This window comes from Bufo gargarizans, chromosome 3, assembly GCF_014858855.1.
Source record: "Bufo gargarizans isolate SCDJY-AF-19 chromosome 3, ASM1485885v1, whole genome shotgun sequence".
NCBI lineage: Eukaryota > Metazoa > Chordata > Amphibia > Anura > Bufonidae > Bufo > Bufo gargarizans.
Window position 1 is genome coordinate 203,219,904 of NC_058082.1, and position 18,182 is coordinate 203,238,085.

General features: G+C 44.4%; 2 long non-coding RNA genes across 2 annotated transcripts; one reads left to right on the forward strand and one right to left on the reverse strand.

The window, feature by feature from the left end:
* The first annotated feature begins 4,245 nt into the window (after window positions 1-4,245).
* LOC122933414 lies at window positions 4,246-10,855 on the forward strand. Its single transcript, XR_006388432.1, has 3 exons — window positions 4,246-4,379; window positions 10,507-10,666; window positions 10,768-10,855. It is a non-coding gene; the product is annotated as an uncharacterized LOC122933414 (long non-coding RNA).
* On the reverse strand, window positions 4,734-9,392 carry LOC122933413. Its single transcript, XR_006388431.1, has 3 exons — window positions 9,096-9,392; window positions 6,872-6,874; window positions 4,734-4,786 (listed from the first exon to the last, which is right to left on the reverse strand). It is a non-coding gene; the product is annotated as an uncharacterized LOC122933413 (long non-coding RNA).
* Window positions 10,856-18,182: the final 7,327 nt, after the last annotated feature.

Sequence of the window (18,182 nt, forward strand, 5' to 3'; positions counted from 1 at the left end):
GTATGTAATATGTATATAGTAGTGTCAGGTGGGCGCTGTGTATGACAGCGTCAGGTAGGCGTAGTGTATGGCAGCGTCAGGTGGGTGCAATGTATGGCAGCGTTAGGTGGGCGCAGTGCATGGCAGCGTAAGGTGGGTGCTGTGTATGACAGCGTGTCACACTCTGTAGAGACGACGTGTGGCTGAGAGAAGTTTTCCGGACATAATGGAGAAGATGATGACAGAGAAGATCTACATCAGAGGAGACGTCACCTGGGAGAAACTGGATGTGAGAGGTACGTGTTGCAGTATAGCTGTATAGCTATAGCGGACTTAGGGGTCGGTTGGTCGACTTAGAGAAAGGGCCCATATGCATTGGGGCTTGGGTCCCAGATCTTTTGAGACCCTAGCAACACCCCTGTTTGGTGCATAATTTTTTTTCTAAAGTATGATAACCCCCACATCATTAACAAAGTGTCACATGATCATTGAAATATTTTAAACCATTTAGTACATTTATATTGTGATTACAAAAAATAAATAAAGTGTCTCTGTGCCATTAATCAAGTGTTACAACTTATTCATAATATGCATTCCAGGTATACACAGTTCCTCAAATACTGTATATCAATCCATTATCATAAAAGTACATATATAAAAAGTGAAAGATCCCTGTAGCGGTTGGAGATGAAAGCGAGATGTTCAGAACAATGTTCGATGAATCGGAGATTGCCTGTTTAGGGATCCTTGTTAATAGAGACCTCGATGAATGTGGAGAGGGGAAAGAGAAACAAGAAAGATTCATGGGTGGTATTAAGTCAGCATGGTGCCCCCCTATGCCTGCAGGTGGTGGCATAGATACATTTTACAAAAGGATACTCCGAGATGCCAGGGCCCTTTTGTACCCTCGAGTTCCCTTCAATATAAGTTTAGGGGAATTCAAGGCTATACGATGGTTACATGACCACCCTGACATAATAGTCAAACCTGCCGACAAGGGGGGTAACATTGTTCTGATGTCCCGTGAGTATTATAGGGCAGAGGCCCTTAGACAGCTTGAGGACACAAGTACATATCAGGAAATATATAATGACCCAGTTCCCACCCTGCAGCGACAACTCAAGGATTTGTTGCAGAAATATATCAGCATTGGCTTCCTCGCTAATAATAGTATAGACAAACTTGTACCAACACATCCCAGGAAACCGTCTTGGTATTTTTTGCCAAAGGTACATAAGTCACCCACCCGACCCCCAGGCCGCCCTATCGTGGCGGGGATCGGGTTGGTGACTAAACCTTTGTCGAAGTATCTCAATTGGCTCTTGCGACCAGCCTGAAGTAATCGGTCACATATCTGAAGGACACAAAGGACTTTCTTCTGGCACTGGAGGATCTCCAGTGGCTAGAGGACTGGAACCTGGTGTCATTGGATGTAGAAAGCCTATATACCCGCATTCCCCAGCAAGCGGGATTAGGGGCGGTCGTAGATATGTTGAGATCCACTGAGAAAGATGAGATATACGTCTAATTTATAGGAGAAGCACTGTTGTTTGTTCTAAGCAACAATGTTTTCAGGTTTGGTGAACAATGGTATCGGCAGGGCGATAGGGACGCCAGTGTCGTGTACCTTTGCCAATATATTTCCTAATAACCTGAAAAATAAATATGTATTCAACACAGGTAACCCCTTTCTATCTAACATCCAGATGTTCTTGCGCTACGTGGATGATGCCTTCATGGTGTGGAGGGGAAGTCAAGCAACATGCGAAGATTTCATGGCATATTTAAATCGCGAGAATGACATGAACATGTTTTTCACCTTAAATTTCGGGGGGGGGGGGGGTTGAGATTTTGGAATTCCTTGATGTTCGTGTCATTATTCGAGATAGTGAGATCATAACAGAGAGTTTTCGAAAACCTACGGCTTCGAATTCCCTTCTACACCATGAAAGTTTCCATCCACGTAGCGTGAAGGAGGCCATACCATACGGGCAATTCACGCGATTAAGACGCATCAACAGTTGCAATGAAGGCTATACACTGCGTGCAGAATTATTAGGCAAATGAGTATTTTGACCACATCATCCTCTTTATGCATGTTGTCTTACTCCAAGCTGTATAGGCTCGAAAGCCTACTACCAATTAAGCATATTAGGTGATGTGCATCTCTGTAATGAGAAGGGGTGTGGTCTAATGACATCAACACCCTATATCAGGTGTGCATAATTATTAGGCAACTTCCTTTCCTTTGGCAAAATGGGTCAAAAGAAGGACTTGACAGGCTCAGAAAAGTCAAAAATAGTGAGATATCTTGCAGAGGGATGCAGCACTCTTAAAATTGCAAAGCTTCTGAAGCGTGATCATCGAACAATCAAGCGTTTCAATCAAAATAGTCAACAGGGTCGCAAGAAGCGTGTGGAAAAACCAAGGCGCAAAATAACTGCCCATGAACTGAGAAAAGTCAAGCGTGCAGCTGCCAAGATGCCACTTGCCACCAGTTTGGCCATATTTCAGAGCTGCAACATCACTGGAGTGCCCAAAAGGACAAGGTGTGCAATACTCAGAGACATGGCCAAGGTAAGAAAGGCTGAAAGACGACCACCACTGAACAAGACACACAAGCTGAAACGTCAAGACTGGGCCAAGAAATATCTCAAGACTGATTTTTCTAAGGTTTTATGGACTGATGAAATGAGAGTGAGTCTTGATGGGCCAGATGGATGGGCCCGTGGCTGGATTGGTAAAGGGCAGAGAGCTCAGACGCCAGCAAGGTGGAGGTGGAGTACTGGTTTGGGCTGGTATCATCAAAGATGAGCTTGTGGGGCCTTTTCGGGTTGAGGATGGAGTCAAGCTCAACTCCCAGTCCTACTGCCAGTTTCTGGAAGACACCTTCTTCAAGCAGTGGTACAGGAAGAAGTCTGCATCCTTCAAGAAAAACATGATTTTCATGCAGGACAATGCTCCATCACACGCGTCCAAGTACTCCACAGCGTGGCTGGCAAGAAAGGGTATAAAAGAAGAAAATCTAATGACATGGCCTCCTTGTTCACCTGATCTGAACCCCATTGAGAACCTGTGGTCCTTCATCAAATGTGAGATTTACAAGGAGGGAAAACAGTACACCTCTCTGAACAGTGTCTGGGAGGCTGTGGTTGCTGCTGCACGCAATGTTGATGGTGAACAGATCAAAACACTGACAGAATCCATGGATGGCAGGCTTTTGAGTGTCCTTGCAAAGAAAGGTGGCTATATTGGTCACTGATTTGTTTTTGTTTTGTTTTTGAATGTCAGAAATGTATATTTGTGAATGTTGAGATGTTATACTGGTTTCACTGGTAAAAATAAATAATTGAAATGGGTATATATTTGTTTTTTGTTAAGTTGCCTAATAATTATGCACAGTAATAGTCACCTGCACACACAGATATCCCCCTAAAATAGCTAAAACTAAAAACAAACTAAAAACTACTTCCAAAAATATTCAGCTTTGATATTAATGAGTTTTTTGGGTTCATTGAGAACATGGTTGTTGTTCAATAATAAAATGAATCCTCAAAAATACAACTTGCCTAATAATTCTGCACTCCCTGTATGAGACAGGCTATAGAACTAAAAAATCGCTTGGTGAAGAGGGAGTATCCATTAAGAATGTTAGATGCGGCTTTGATTAGGGCGAGTACAAGAACACAGAAAGAGTTACTGCATCAGGGAGAAAAACTTGAAAAAGACAACAGATATGTATTTGTGTTTAAATACAGCCCCATGGCCGATGCACTCAAAAAAATCATCTATGACAACTGGGATCTATTAAAAAGTTAGAAATGTTTAGATAACTTTACAGCCAGGAAACCCGTCATTGCCTTTAGGAAATCGCATACCCTTCAGGGATCAATTAGTGAGCAGCCGCATGAAGTGTGAACAGTCTCCAAGCCAATGGCTAAGTGTGAAAAAACCTTTACGCTGGGTTCACACCTGAGCGTTTTACAGCGCGTACGATCGCGCTGTAAAACGCCCGACGCTCAAACAAGTGCTTGAGCTTTTTTTGGGGCGTTTGTCGTGCGTTTTGGCCCATAGACTTCAATGGGAACGCGCAACGCTTGATTTTCGCGCGTTTTTGACACATAAAACGCGCGTTCGAACGCGCGTCTTGGATTTTGCAACATGCAGGAAAAGGCCCAACACCAGGTGCAAAGCACAGTTTTGGAGAGAATCCAGCATGGAGGAGTCTCTCAGTGACACCGAGAACCTCATCAGGCTGGTGCAAGGCAAACGCTGCCTGTATGACACACAGGATGCCAACTACAAAAATAGGAGGAGCAGGCAGCAGGCCTGGGAGGATATTGGCAAAAGCATCTGGCCAGATTGGAGCAGTTTAACCAAGACAGTGAAACAGGGAAAAGGTATTTCCATGTGTGTTGTAAAGTGAAAGTAAACTCCTTGTGTGCAGTGGTGTACCAACTATATGTAATAGCCCTGGCCAGCTCTACCTGCAGCCCTCCAGCTGTTGTCAAACGCCACCTCCACAAATGCTGGCCTGTATTTTACTTGCTGGAGCCTGTGCAGGCATGCATGGAGTGGGATTTTAGCAACAGCTAGAGGGACGCAGCATCACCATCCCTGTTCTTGTATATGGGCACTCAGTGGCCTTAGTTTACAAAGAATGATGTGCACATTACATGTTGTAATAGTGTCCCCTCGCCCCTTTAGTTTTTAGTACTGTCCTGGTTCACCCTCCCCCACATTCTGGTACAATGCAATGGGCCAGTATGTTCAATTTGCAGTGGTTCCACTATCTTGTGCCAGACTGCTCTCTTGCAGTGTCCCAGGGGGTCAGTAGTGTATGCTGGGCTTTGTAGTGCAGATTGACCACTAACCTGGGATCCACTGTCGTCTTCAAATCGGGGCGAATGCTGGAACAGGCAGGTATTTAAAAGTTCGTGACGCCAGTGTCAATTAAACGGTGACACGCCGTGTAGGATATTGTGGAAGAACGAAGCAAGCACAGGATAGCCAACCAAAACTGGAACTTTTACTGAATATCAGTGAGTATAATACATGGACGCAGTTGGAAGCGCAGTTCCATGAAAGACAGTTGGTTTTCCATAAGAATACAGGTGGTTCTTGGGATTACAGAATGGCCGGTCACAGCAATGTTTTATACAGAGTGTTGATTGCAGGAGATGCAGTACAGGCGGCTTGCACACTATTCCTGACTGGTCCTGACACATGTGACTTTCTCTCCAAGGTCTAATGCCCTTTATCTGGCGTACCCTTGAAGCTGTCCTTATCTAGTACCTCCTCTGTTATCTTGAGTACCTCTTGCTTTATCTGATCGGCCTCTGTGGTATTCTGTGTCTTGGCTGGTGGCTTGCTTATGCTGTCTCAGCTAAACGGATGATGACTCAGGAGGGGAACCTTCTCCTTGGATTCGGAACCCGGTTACAGGGCCTTTACTACCCTCTCCTTGTCGGCAGGCTTCAGGCCTGCTCTGCTCTCACAGGCCCATAGCCTGGCCTTCTCTCAGACACAGGATCATTTCTGACCTCTGCTCCCACTGTCTGTCTCTCCTGCTACTACTTCCTGACTGGGCCTTATATATCCTAGGGTTCCCTAGCTCCCTCTAGTGACTCAGAGCTGGAACTACACCCTAGCCGGCCTGCACATGCACGTTTCACAGTAACAGGAAAATACATAGCAGTACATTGACAAGATATTCTATACCAACCTCCCCTTAAATACAGGGGGAACGACAATACCCAAGTGACCCTTCTGTAGTGACGGGGTATTACTCTCCCGTACACTACATACCCCGCTGCTTTAAGCTGAGTACGACCTCGTACTCCATCAGGGCCCGCCCAACTGGAATCATTACCTGAAATAGAGACAGACACATGCATGCATACATATATGTCAATTACACTCATATCAGACCCAATTGGCAAAGGTGAAGTCTGGTGACAAGGGGCGTCGTTCTCTTTTTCACAGGATAGTGAGTGGAACGGGGGCGCTGACCTGGCACAGCGGATATTTAAAGAACCAGGATAGTCCTTGACAATAAATAAGTCCATAATAAAATTAACCTCTCAGAGGCTCGCACATAGGAAGTCCATCTCTGGGCACATAGGCGTGAATAAAAAACCGGTTACTAAATACAGTCAGCAGCACATATATAAAATGACAATACAGGACTCTGACAATACCAGGGCCATGTTATCCTGGCAAGTCCTGCTTACCCTTTAAAATAGTGCTGACATAAAAATGTCTTTTCAACCTGAAATGGGGGTAAAAAGGGAAAACAGTGCAAACTAAGGCACAACTGGGATTATAGCAGCAAACCGGATGTCCCAAACATAACAAGGGCAGCTGGAAGCAGTGGTATAAAGTGGCACATTATTCAGTTAGGATGCCACCGGCCGTGTATAACTGGCAGCGAGCTTCACCAGCTCTGCCAACTGGAGGGACAAAACGGCCATTAAGGAGATGGACATGAGGGCAGGAGTACTCACAAGCGAGTGTCATATTCTTCCTCGGATGACGAGTCGATGTACGGAACCTGCAGCAATTGTTCTGGCAAGGCCGGCCACATCTGGAAACCATCTCCTCTTACAATCTTTAGAGGGGGAGGCTTGTCTTTCATGGCCTCCATTTCGGCCTCCGTCCTCGGAAACGGGAACCACCGCACGCCTCCTGCGCACCCAAGGTCCGCCACCCAATACACCCTCTTGCGTTGGGCCTCTAGGTCAGCTTTGGTGCAGGTGGTCGGAGCTACCGGAGGTTCAGGGACAGTGGCCTCTGGGGTAACGGTGGCAGCTGCTGTTTGACGCCGGGCCTCAGCACATTCCTCTGCCCGCCGGCAGCTGTCCTGCCGCTCCTTCTCTTCCTCACGTCTCACCGCCTCCGGAGGGGGATATCGTTCCTCCAGCCCCTGCAGCACGATGGGCTCCCAGAAAACGTTGGGACTGAGGTAAGCCTGGCTTTGCAGATGGGTGGTTCGGGCCGGTTCCACTTGCACTCCCTCCGTCTCAACCGGATCTGTCCCCTCTTTCTCAGGGTCCCAGATTTCAGCCGGCGCCTTCGGGCGAGTGACTGCGGTAGCGTAGGGGCCCCGTAGACTTTCGGCGGGGGTGTACTCCATGATCTCTCCCACAGTTAAATTATGGAGATGCTCCGGGAGGTAGTGCCGCTTCACCGATCGCCGGTTTACATAAAAGTCCCGGCCAGTTCCCAACTCCTGGATAAACCCGTAGCCTTTTTCTTTGTCAAAGGACACCACGATCCCGCGGCGCCTTTCTAGCTGGGGCTTACCCGGAAAGGAGTCTCCTTGTATGGACTTGGCCATTTCTTCAAACCGCTTTTTCCGGCTGGTGTTCTTTTTAGCCACCGCGGCTCTCAATTCTTCCATAATAGCCGGCCATTCTGCGTGCCGGCGACGGATCGGTGGGGACTGAGGACGAGTGATACTTAAGTCCATGGCCTGGGCCCAGGGGGTGGCCGTCCAGGCTAGAGGGTCCCACGGCCCCAACTCAGGAAAGTCCGGAGGAGTGGCGCCCCACTCGCACGAGGCCTCGGTGCACGTGGTATCGAACTCCGGCTCTTCCGCATACGCCATCTCTTCACTCACTGGGTGCAGAGTCGACACTGACTCCTCCCACGCACTGGGCCAGTCTATCTCCATCTGAGCCCCGCCTCCCAGGCGTAACTCTTCAAAGCAATCAGCCATGTCGTCACTCCTCAAGGTGGGTGGCGCTCCAGGGCAATCGTCTCCTCCTTCTTCTTGGAAGGTTTCGGCGCCAAATATTCGCGCCTCTGCACATCCTGATGGCGCAGTAAAAAGCCTCATGGCGTCGGCGGCCATTTTAAGTGTCCTGATGCCGCAATTCACTGACAGCAAGCAGGATGATGAAAAGTCCAATAAAACACTCTCCACAAATGCGATTTTCTCTCTGGGGGTAGCGCAACACAGTACAGCGTCTCTGATTCCTCCCAGGCACAATTGTAATCCACAGATTTAGAAATAAAGGTTACAGTCTTCGCAATACGGTGGTGGAATAGTTAAAGCACACAGTTCACACTTCTCTGCACTGTAGAAGTATGCGGATCCTGTTCGTGACGCCAAAAAGAGCGATGCAGTGTCCCAGGGGGTCAGTAGTGTATGCTGGGCTTTGTAGTGCAGATTGACCACTAACCTGGGATCCACTGTCGTCTTCAATTTTGGTCAAATACTGGAACAGGCAGGTATTAAAAGTTCGTGACGCCAGTGTCAATTAAACGGTGACACGCCGTGTAGGGTATGGTAAAGAATGAAGCAAGCACAGGATAGCCAACAAAAACTGGAACTTTTACTGAATATCAGTCAGGATAATACATGGACACAGGTAGAGCACAGTTCCATGAAAGACGGTTGGTTTTCCATAAAGATACAGGTGGTTCTTGGGAATTACAGAATGGCCGGTCTTAGCAATGTATAATACAGAGTGTTGATTGCAGGAGATGCAGTACAGGCGGCTTGCACACTATTCCTGACTGGTCCTGACACATGTGACTTTCTCTCCAAGGTCTAATGCCCTTTATCTGGCGTACCCTTGAAGCTGTCCTTATCTAGTACCTCCTCTGTTATCTTGAGTACCTCTTGCTTTATCTGATCGGCCTCTGTGGTCATCTGTGTCTTGGTTGGTGACTTGCTTATGCTGTCTTCAGCTAACCGGATGATGACTCAGGAGGGGAACCTTCTCCTTGGATCCGGAACCCGGTTACAGGGCCTTTACTACCCTCTCCTAGTCGGCAGGCTTCAGGCCTGCTATGCTCTCACAGGCCCATAGCCTGGCCTTCTCTCAGACACAGGATCATTTCTGACCTCTGCTCCCACTGTCTGTACTCCTGCTACTACTTCCTGACTGGGCCTTATATATCCTAGGGTTCCCTAGCTCCCTCTAGTGACTCAGAGCTGGAACTACACCCTAGCCGGCCTGCACATGCACGTTTCACAGTAACAGGAAAATACATAGCAGTACATTGACAAGATATTCTATACCAACCTCCCCTTAAATACAGGGGGAACGACAATACCCAAGTGACCCTTCTGTAGTGACGGGGTATTACTCTCCCGTACATTACACTCTTTCAATCCGCAAATGTAGTGGCATTTTGAAATGTAGGCCTAAGTTTGGGTTGAGGGATTTGAATCCTAAGTTGTTATTGATATTGTGTACTTTTTAGAATTAGACTGTTTGTGGGCTATGGGTGGCAAGGCATATGTTAGGTGCTTCGGTTTGTAACGTGCCAGTATTGGGCACCTTGATGGGATCCGTTATTTCACCCTCCTTGGCTTATATTCTACTGGCCGAGTATTGGCCACTTAAATGGGACACATGATTTCGCCCATATTTCTAAACCCTTGTTAATGGGCGACTATTGATGGCCACTATAGGGGCATCCTCAAGGGGCACTATATAGGTTAAAAAAAAACAAATGCACAAAAGATCGTTTCCAAATTTTTCATTTAGCCCTAGTAATAATCAACCAAATTTGAACATCAAATAATATCTAAACACTCTTTTCTGACAAAAAATATAAATGAACATAAACTTAGATGGCTTCCAATTGCCAGGGTAACGCCCCATGTGGTGTCAAAAAATATGCGTTGAAGTGGTCCCGGACAGCTGCACCGTGCCGGGTCCCACGCACACCGCTCTGATTATGACTCTCAAAGGAATGGCTGAGGGAATCTTCTAAATTAAAGCCATCCCGTAGACGGACAAAATTATGCAGAGCACACGCTGCCTTCACGGCCGAGATAGCGGTCTCCAATTTTAAATAAATGGGAGAATGGAGAAAGCGCCATTTGTTAGCTAAAATCCCGAAGGCGCACTCCACCACCCTGCGTGCCCTTGTCAGCCGGTAATTAAATACCCGCCTTGCAATGGAGAGTCCCCGGCTGGAGTACGGCCTCATCAGATGCTCCCCCAGCGCAAAGGCCTCGTCCGCCACAAAAACAAAGGGCATAGCCGGAAAAGTGGTCCCAGGCAGTGTGGTGTTCCCCGGGAGGTCCAGCTCATTATTATTGAGCATTTGCCCAAAGGCAGAATGCCCGAAACAGCTGAGTCTGAGCTGCTGCCGTAGGACCCCACATCAATGTATCTGAAGCAATAGTTTGCATCACACACCGCAAAAAGAACAAATGAAAAATATTTTTTATAATTAAAAAATTGACTCCCGCTCCTTATGGGCTTCTGAAAGCGGATGTGTTTGCCGTCTATTGCGCCGACACAGTTTGGGAAATTGCAGGATTCTAAAAACTGATCCGCAATTTGCAGCCAGTCCTCCTTCTGTGGTTGGGCCATCACAGCAGGATGAAGGACGTCCCAAATTGCCACGCAGGTTTCACGGGATGATCATACTGGCTGTGGACTTCCCAATGAGAAAGGCGAAGTGTAGACTGGCCAATGACTGTCCGGTAGCTAAATACCTGAAACAAATGTAAGAAAATAAAGAGACATGAACGGATGCTTTTTATTTCGTTTTTCATAGTCAACACTATCAAAGGCAAATGGAAAAGCCTGAAAGACGCCTTTATCCGCCATCGCCGCAAACAAAAGGAGCAGAGGAGCGGATCGTCCCCAGGCGCACGCTCCAGTTATGTGCATGCAGCCCAAATGTCATTTTTGATACCGTGCACCGAAATGCGGAGGTGAGTCAAGGGCATACACATTGAGGAGAGGATGTGGTATGACATTACATACATTCAATTTCATATGGGGAACATACTTACCTATATTTTCCACTTCACAGCACCGATAGTAGCTGGGAACACAGCCAGGCGCAAGCTGATGAGGAAGAGGACGAGGGCACAATCATCGACAGTGAGCCCGGACCATCTATGGGGCCAATGAGTCCTCCAGCCCCCCCCCCCCCCCCACACTCCGACTTTCGTCAGCCCCATGCAGACTGTCCAAGCCGTACCAGAGGCAAGTCGGCAGCCCCGACATAAAAGGAGGAGAACCTGAGAGGCAGGAGGACAGGCTAATCGGCTGCCTGGATGCCCTGGCACATCCTGTGCCAAAACTTAGCAGCGATGCATATTTTCTCCTCAGTCTAGAGGAGAAAATGCTACATGTGCCGAGACATCTGGTCACAAAAGTAAGGGAGGAGGTGACCAACACCATTGATAAGTATTGCCTCCTTTATGAGCTAGCAACGTCTAGCAGTGCCCCACAGCAGCCCCCACAGCAGCCCCCACAGCAGCCCCCACAGCAGCCACCACAGCAGCCAGCACAATATGGGCAACAATATGGGCCACAATATTGCCCACAATATGGCCCACTACATCCCCAACATGCACAACAACACCCTCACACATACCCAGCACACACATACACACAAAGTAACATACAACACCCTCTTGAGACATGGCAGACACAACACACATCATACCCATATCCCTCTTCAAGCACGGGCCCAAGCACCTCCACCATCACCACCACTGAAATGCCACCCGCCAATCAGTCTCGCGGAGCCAGAGAGACACGGCGGGATCCCGAGGCAGAGTTTTCAGGGCCGCAATATGAAACCCTTTGAGAAACTTAGAAGAGGGAAATTCTCCGGCTCAAGGGTTTGGTAGCCAAAAAGGGCACTTATATAGAAAAATGCTTGTAATATTTTGATGTTATTTATACTACATTGCTCCTTTGTTTGTAAAACAGTTTAAACACATTTTATTTGGAAATGTATGATGTGAATACATTCACCAAAGTTAAAAAAATTGAAACAACTGTTTGGACTATTTTTGGAAAGTGAGGGGTAAAACATGGCCAAATGTGGATACATGATGCATGTATGGGATATCTATGCCACACGTTGACAACATACACATCACATACCCCCCGCACAAACACTCATACGTCACAAACAGCAAGAGAAACAGGGCGAAACTCAGATCATGGCACAACACACTGCAAATGGTTTAAATGGCCACAATAATAGGCTACTTACCGCAAAGTAATGACCAGTCTTTCCACTGGTGGGATGCAGTCCCGCATGAAGGTGTCCTGACGCTGCAAATGAGGAGACAACAGAACCAGGAGCTCGTCAAAGCTGGGAAACAAAAAAATGTTCATGGTTAACTATACAAAAAGCACAAAACACTTAGCTTAACCATTGCAAAAACATTGCAACCACGTATACGTACTAACCTGTGGATGGACATCCTGGTGTAGTCCAAAAACCTGTCCTCATGGGCACGGAGGTTGGCTTACAGTGCCCAGAACTGGCCCCTCTCCTGTCTATTCGCAATCACAGGATGGACCCAGAAACGTCGCCTGCTGTCCCGCCTTCTCCTCAAGCGTTCCAGGTGGATAGCTGCAACAAGTGCCGCAACACGTCGCCGTCTATAGCATTCCATGATGACTACAAACCACACACTCTACCAACACACATGGAATTTCACACCTAAAAACGCGCGTTAAACGCGCTGTAAAACGCACGTCTCAGAAACGCTCAGGTGTGAACCCAGCGTTAGGGAAACACCGCTGCGGCAATTGCTCCTTCTGTGATCACATGCTCCGGTACAGAATTTTGTCCATAGGAGAAGTATCACACAGAATGAAGCAATTTTACAATACATGTAAAACCACATACGTTGTGTAAGTAGTCAAATGTGAATGTAGGTCATTTTATATAGGAAAAACAATAAGACCTATGATGGAGAGATTCCGTGAACACCTCAATTCCATCAAGACTAAGAAGGGCTGCCTACGCTTAATAGACCATGTGTGGCAGAAATATGGGGGTAACAAAAAATGCCTAGGTTTTGCTGGAATTGAGGTGGTCCCACATCTGAAACAAGGAGGCGACAGACATCGCCTCCTGTTACAGAAAGAAGTGAGATGGATAATCCACACAGATGCCATGGAACCCCTAGGTCTGAACGATCGGAATGACCTTAATGTATTCATTTAAATGTACTGATTGCTTTTGATTAACTTTCAGTTGCACACGTACACAGGTGTTGCCTTTAATTGCGATTGAGACCTAGTCACCCCAGATAGGGTGAATTCTCACGCTCCTCTTTAAATGGGCTGGCACACCTGTGCACGTCATTCAGGTAGCCGGAAGAAGCACACACCGTGCGAAACGGCCGTCGCTGCCTAAGCGGTTTTTGATTTCTGTGAAAGGCTTGTCCGCCCCAGCCCTGTAAAAGCATGCACCTATTGTCACAATAAAAGTGATGATATGTTGAAAATCTGCATTTGGTGAGTGCCGCAGATTTTTTTCAATTTTCTCGATTATACATTGATATTCGCTATTGGAAAGCAGTCTCCACCGTATTGTCGTCTTATACCCGATTTAGTGTGTATTAGACCAAGGCTACTGGTGCGGTTTTTATCCTGCTAAACAAAAGGACTTTTTCCACTATTGAAAGAAATTCTATGCTATCATCTATTTGTCCGCTTACATATCAACGCCATAGAACAGAGTTAAACTACTGAGTAAACTCTGCTACACTAAGCTCCGGTAACCTGACGGGCCCAAGCAAGTGACATCTCAGCTGCATCAACTTCCGCCAACCCTCCGGCTCCAATCACCTACGTCACTAACCAGCGACTTGCCATCCAGCTGGTCACGTGGGACGCCGAGAGAACGAGTCGGAAGCCCGCTCATAGAGTGGAGAAAAAGCGAACGCTGCAATCCGTAAGGCAGTATTACCATCACCGTCAAAAGGTACCAAAACATAGAGCTTACCAACATAAGGATAACTTTTGAACCCACTTGGTTCGAACGAACTGGCACATTGGTATATAGTCCAAGGACATTTTCTGTGGTCCCAATTGAAAGTTTGCAGGTCCAGTATAGCCATAAGGTCTCATTTATTTTAGGAGTACTCCAGTTTGTATAAGTTAGTGCGTGAGCTCCGCACTGTTTATATTTATACAATATACACATGTATGTATTTATGCTGATATGTTGACCTATACGTAGTTGTATTTTATAATAATAAATATTGCATTTGATGCAAAAATACTGTGAGCCAGCCTATATTATTATTTTATACCCGATTTACACTGAGGGCAGCAATATTGTATCACTCAGCGACTCATAAAGGGGTGTAGTGCCGTCTGGACTTTCTTTACTTGCGGTGCTTGTGTGTATTAGTTTTCAATGGTTTAAAAACCAAAAGTGCCAACTGCTATTAATTACTGTTTTCTGAAGTTAAGTAACAGGCAATCTACACATGAACTCACTGACAGGGTGAGGCGTGATCCTGTTCAAGCAGCAATGGAGACCCTAGCGTACTGAAACTCTTATTGAGCATGCTCCGGAATGCATACGTATCCTCCACGTCATTATGACGATGCCGAGCTTCACAGTATGCGCAGATTGGTTCTTGAATTCGGTGGCCATGTTAATTAAGGTCTGTGCCCACACTTGTTACAGCAAAAGCGCTCAGGCAACAATACATCTCAGCAGTAACCTATAGGCCGATGTAATTCATATCATACATACACTTCGACCGTTCTATACACGGACCACTGTCGGAACTAGCTGTTCACTGTCAAGTGTATGCTGTCTCCGACATACGGAACGAAAAAGGGGGGCAGACCTCGACAACTGAATGCCATATCTATCCCCATAATCCTCCGGATCCAAAGTACAGTCGAGGAGGGATCTCCTCCATTACATCCATGCTAATACACACCATATAAACAGAACCGTCTATAACTCTATATTGCAATCCGGATACATACAACTATTTTTCACAAAAGGAAATTATTGACAATAACCGGGTATGCGCCAACACCAAGTGAATGTTTATCAGATCGAACATCATGTCACTTTATCTCAGCGAAACTTGTGTATGAATATCTGTGAGAAAAAGAAGAAACAAAAATGTATAATTATATAGAGAAAAATAAAATAAATTATTAGTTTGTCCCAAACAGACATATACTACCTAGCACACTTTGCCTTGGGATTCCAAAACACAGGGGATTACAGGGCAAGCCACCCTCCCTACATGTTCACAACCTTATAGTCCACTTTGAGACCATTTGGTTTCAATGTGTTGAGTATGAAGATCCATTGTAATTCCTTCTTTTTAAGTACATTTATTCTATTGCCCCCTCTCCTGGGCATGGGTACATGATCTATGACCCAACATTTTTAGTCTCTTTCTTGATGTTTCTGTTCAAAAAAATGTTTAGAGACCGGTAGGTCAAGACGTTTGTTCCTAATTGTGTTACAATGATTATTCAATCGAGTTTTAAAATCTGTGGACATATAGCATGTTACATGGAGTGCTGCTCTTTTTTGCACATTATATTTCGGGCAAGCTTTATTCCCTAGAGCGTGCACCCGGCCATTTCAAATCTGCCTCCCATTTTGTCTTTATTATGTATATATATATATATATATATATATATATATATCCACACAAAGATATAAAAAGATAAAGTAAAGTAACAGTCACCGAGAGTCGTGCAGACAAATGGGCAGGCCTTATCAAACAGTGCCCGATATGGCTTTCAGTCGACGCCCATATTATGCAAAGGGAGGTGATGGTAGCAAGACATCTTACCCTGATGATGTCTTCAATGGAGCTGAGCTCTTTGTTCAAAAACTGTGTTTTCTACACTCCTGGCCCCTCTTAGCCCCACCTAAAGGTCAGTACATACGTACAGTTAACTCAAACTACAGAAATGCAGCCAGGTATAGGCATCACTAAATAAATTCATGAAGTTAAAGGAGAAAAAACTATGAAAAAAACCTTACTTTAGAACTGTAAATAAATTGAATACCATAAAATGTTACATTTATTTCTAAAAGTGCATACTATTTCATTTAATCTTTTGTGTTTTTTTTATTTTTTATTGCATATCTGAACTCTATGAATCAAACATGATGCAAAGAGAGTCTAAATCTTATTGCTTAATGACTAAAAGTCTAAACTATGCCAAACTAATTTCCAAAACCTACAAAACACACAATGGTACACTAAAAAAAAACAGAACAATGCAAGAGATAGAGCAATTATACAAATACCAGCTACTATAATTTTAAATGAGGTATTTTTGACACAGAGTGTATTAATGGTCACATATTGTACTTCATGACACTGGTAAAATTTAGTTTAAAAAAATCATTTTTATTTATAAAAAAAATCCAAATTTACCCAAAATTTTGCACATTTTGCAAATGTCCAAGTTCCAATTTCTATATTTCTATAATACATAGTAATACCTCCAAAAATAGTAATTAATTTACATTCCCCATATGTCTACTTCATGGTTGGATCATTTTGGGCATGACGTTTTATTTTTTGCAAAGAGAGTCTAAATCTTATTGCTTAATGACTAAAAGTCTAAACTATGCCAAACTAATTTCCAAAACCTACAAAACACACAATGGTACACAAAAAAAAAACCAGAACAATGCAAGAGATCGAGCAATTATACAAATACCAGCTACTATAATTTTAAATTAGGTATTTTTGACACAGAGTGTATTAAAGGTCAGTAAAGCGATGCTACCCTTTTAATCATTGTCATTGGAGTCATTTATCAAAAATGATTGCAAATAGTGACAGAAATGTTAAATTGATCTAATATTTGTTAAACTGCCATTTCTCAGTAATGTATTCAGTGCCAGGATTGGCAACTGGATGAAATATGTATAAGGTTATTTATGACCAATGTTCCCCTTAGAGATTTTAAACAAGCTGTGAGAAGCTCTGTGTGATGCCAAGCCCACCAAACAATGTCTCATTTGTGAATGTTTAATACTCTTATTTCATAGTTCGTGACTAATAGAGTTAAATTAGCATTAGAGTTAATTCCTCTGTAGAGATATAGCACAATGTGAAAAGAAGCACAAAGCTTGGTTCATAGGCATAACTACCAGAGTAGCAGGCACAGGAGCTGCTATGGGGCCAGACAATTAAGATGATCCATATCCACTGATAAATGTGGTGCAGTTAGTGATAACATATATGTAAACTGCCAAGACAAGCTACATGCAACCCCATTCTAAGTTGTACTACAGAGCTCTAACGTTACCCCTGCTGTATCCATTATTCCTAATCTAGGATTTACCCTTATTTGTATTATTTCTGTGTTGTGACATCATTCTATTATTTTTGTACTGTGCATTCTGTGTGCATCATTATAGGTTTTTTTTCACTCTGCTAGAAGGAAACAGGTACATGGTAATATTTTTGTGCTGTTTTTGTACTGTGCACTTGTGGTGTGCTTTATGCCTGTGACATCTCTGTTTTTATAATTCCTTCACAGTAATATCAGTAGAATAGAATATCTCTGTTCTGTGACATCACCATTACATCTCTATGTGCACTATTCCTGGCACAGTGACATCATTGTGTACACTATTGTGCTATCATTATATCACTGTGTTCACTATCCCTGTACTATGACATCATTGTGTACTTTATTCTTGTATGGTGACATGACTGACATCATCATGTACATAATACCTGTACTGTGACATCACCGTGTGTAATATCCCTGTGCTTTAGATAGGCCAATCATAAGATTTTCTGACCTTGCTAATGGAAGTGGTCAACACAAATTGAGGGCTCAAACCAAGTTTTGCTATAGGCCCTTATGATTACTTGTTGCACCCTTGTAGTAGTTGTTATGTCTCCCTATATTTTCTACCACTATGGTTAAAGACATGTTGCCAAAAGTTCTCCAAATATGATATAAATGGCAATTTACACATAGAAGTACTAGACAGTGCTAAATGGATTATTTTTTTTCCCAGTCAACTATGATCATAGCAGACCCCTGCAGGTTTTTGGAATCTATGTATCTTAAACTGACTCTGAACTAAAGTAACAGTTAATCTTACAATAAACCCCTTAGGGACCGGGCTCATTTTCACCTTAAGGACCAAGCCATTTTTTGCTAATCTGACCAGTGTCACTTTATGTGGTGATAACTTTAAAACGCTTTGGCTTATCCAGGCCCTTCTGAGAATGTTTTTTCGTCACATATTGTACTTCATGACACTGGTAAAAATTTAGTTTTAAAAAAATCATTTTTATTTTAAAAAAAATCGAAATTTACCCAAAATTTACCCAAAATTTTGCAAATTTTGCAAATTTCCAAGTTCCAATTTCTCTATTTCTATAATACATAGTAATACCTCCAAAAATTAAACCCCACTTTTTAAGGACCAGTTCAGGTCTGAAG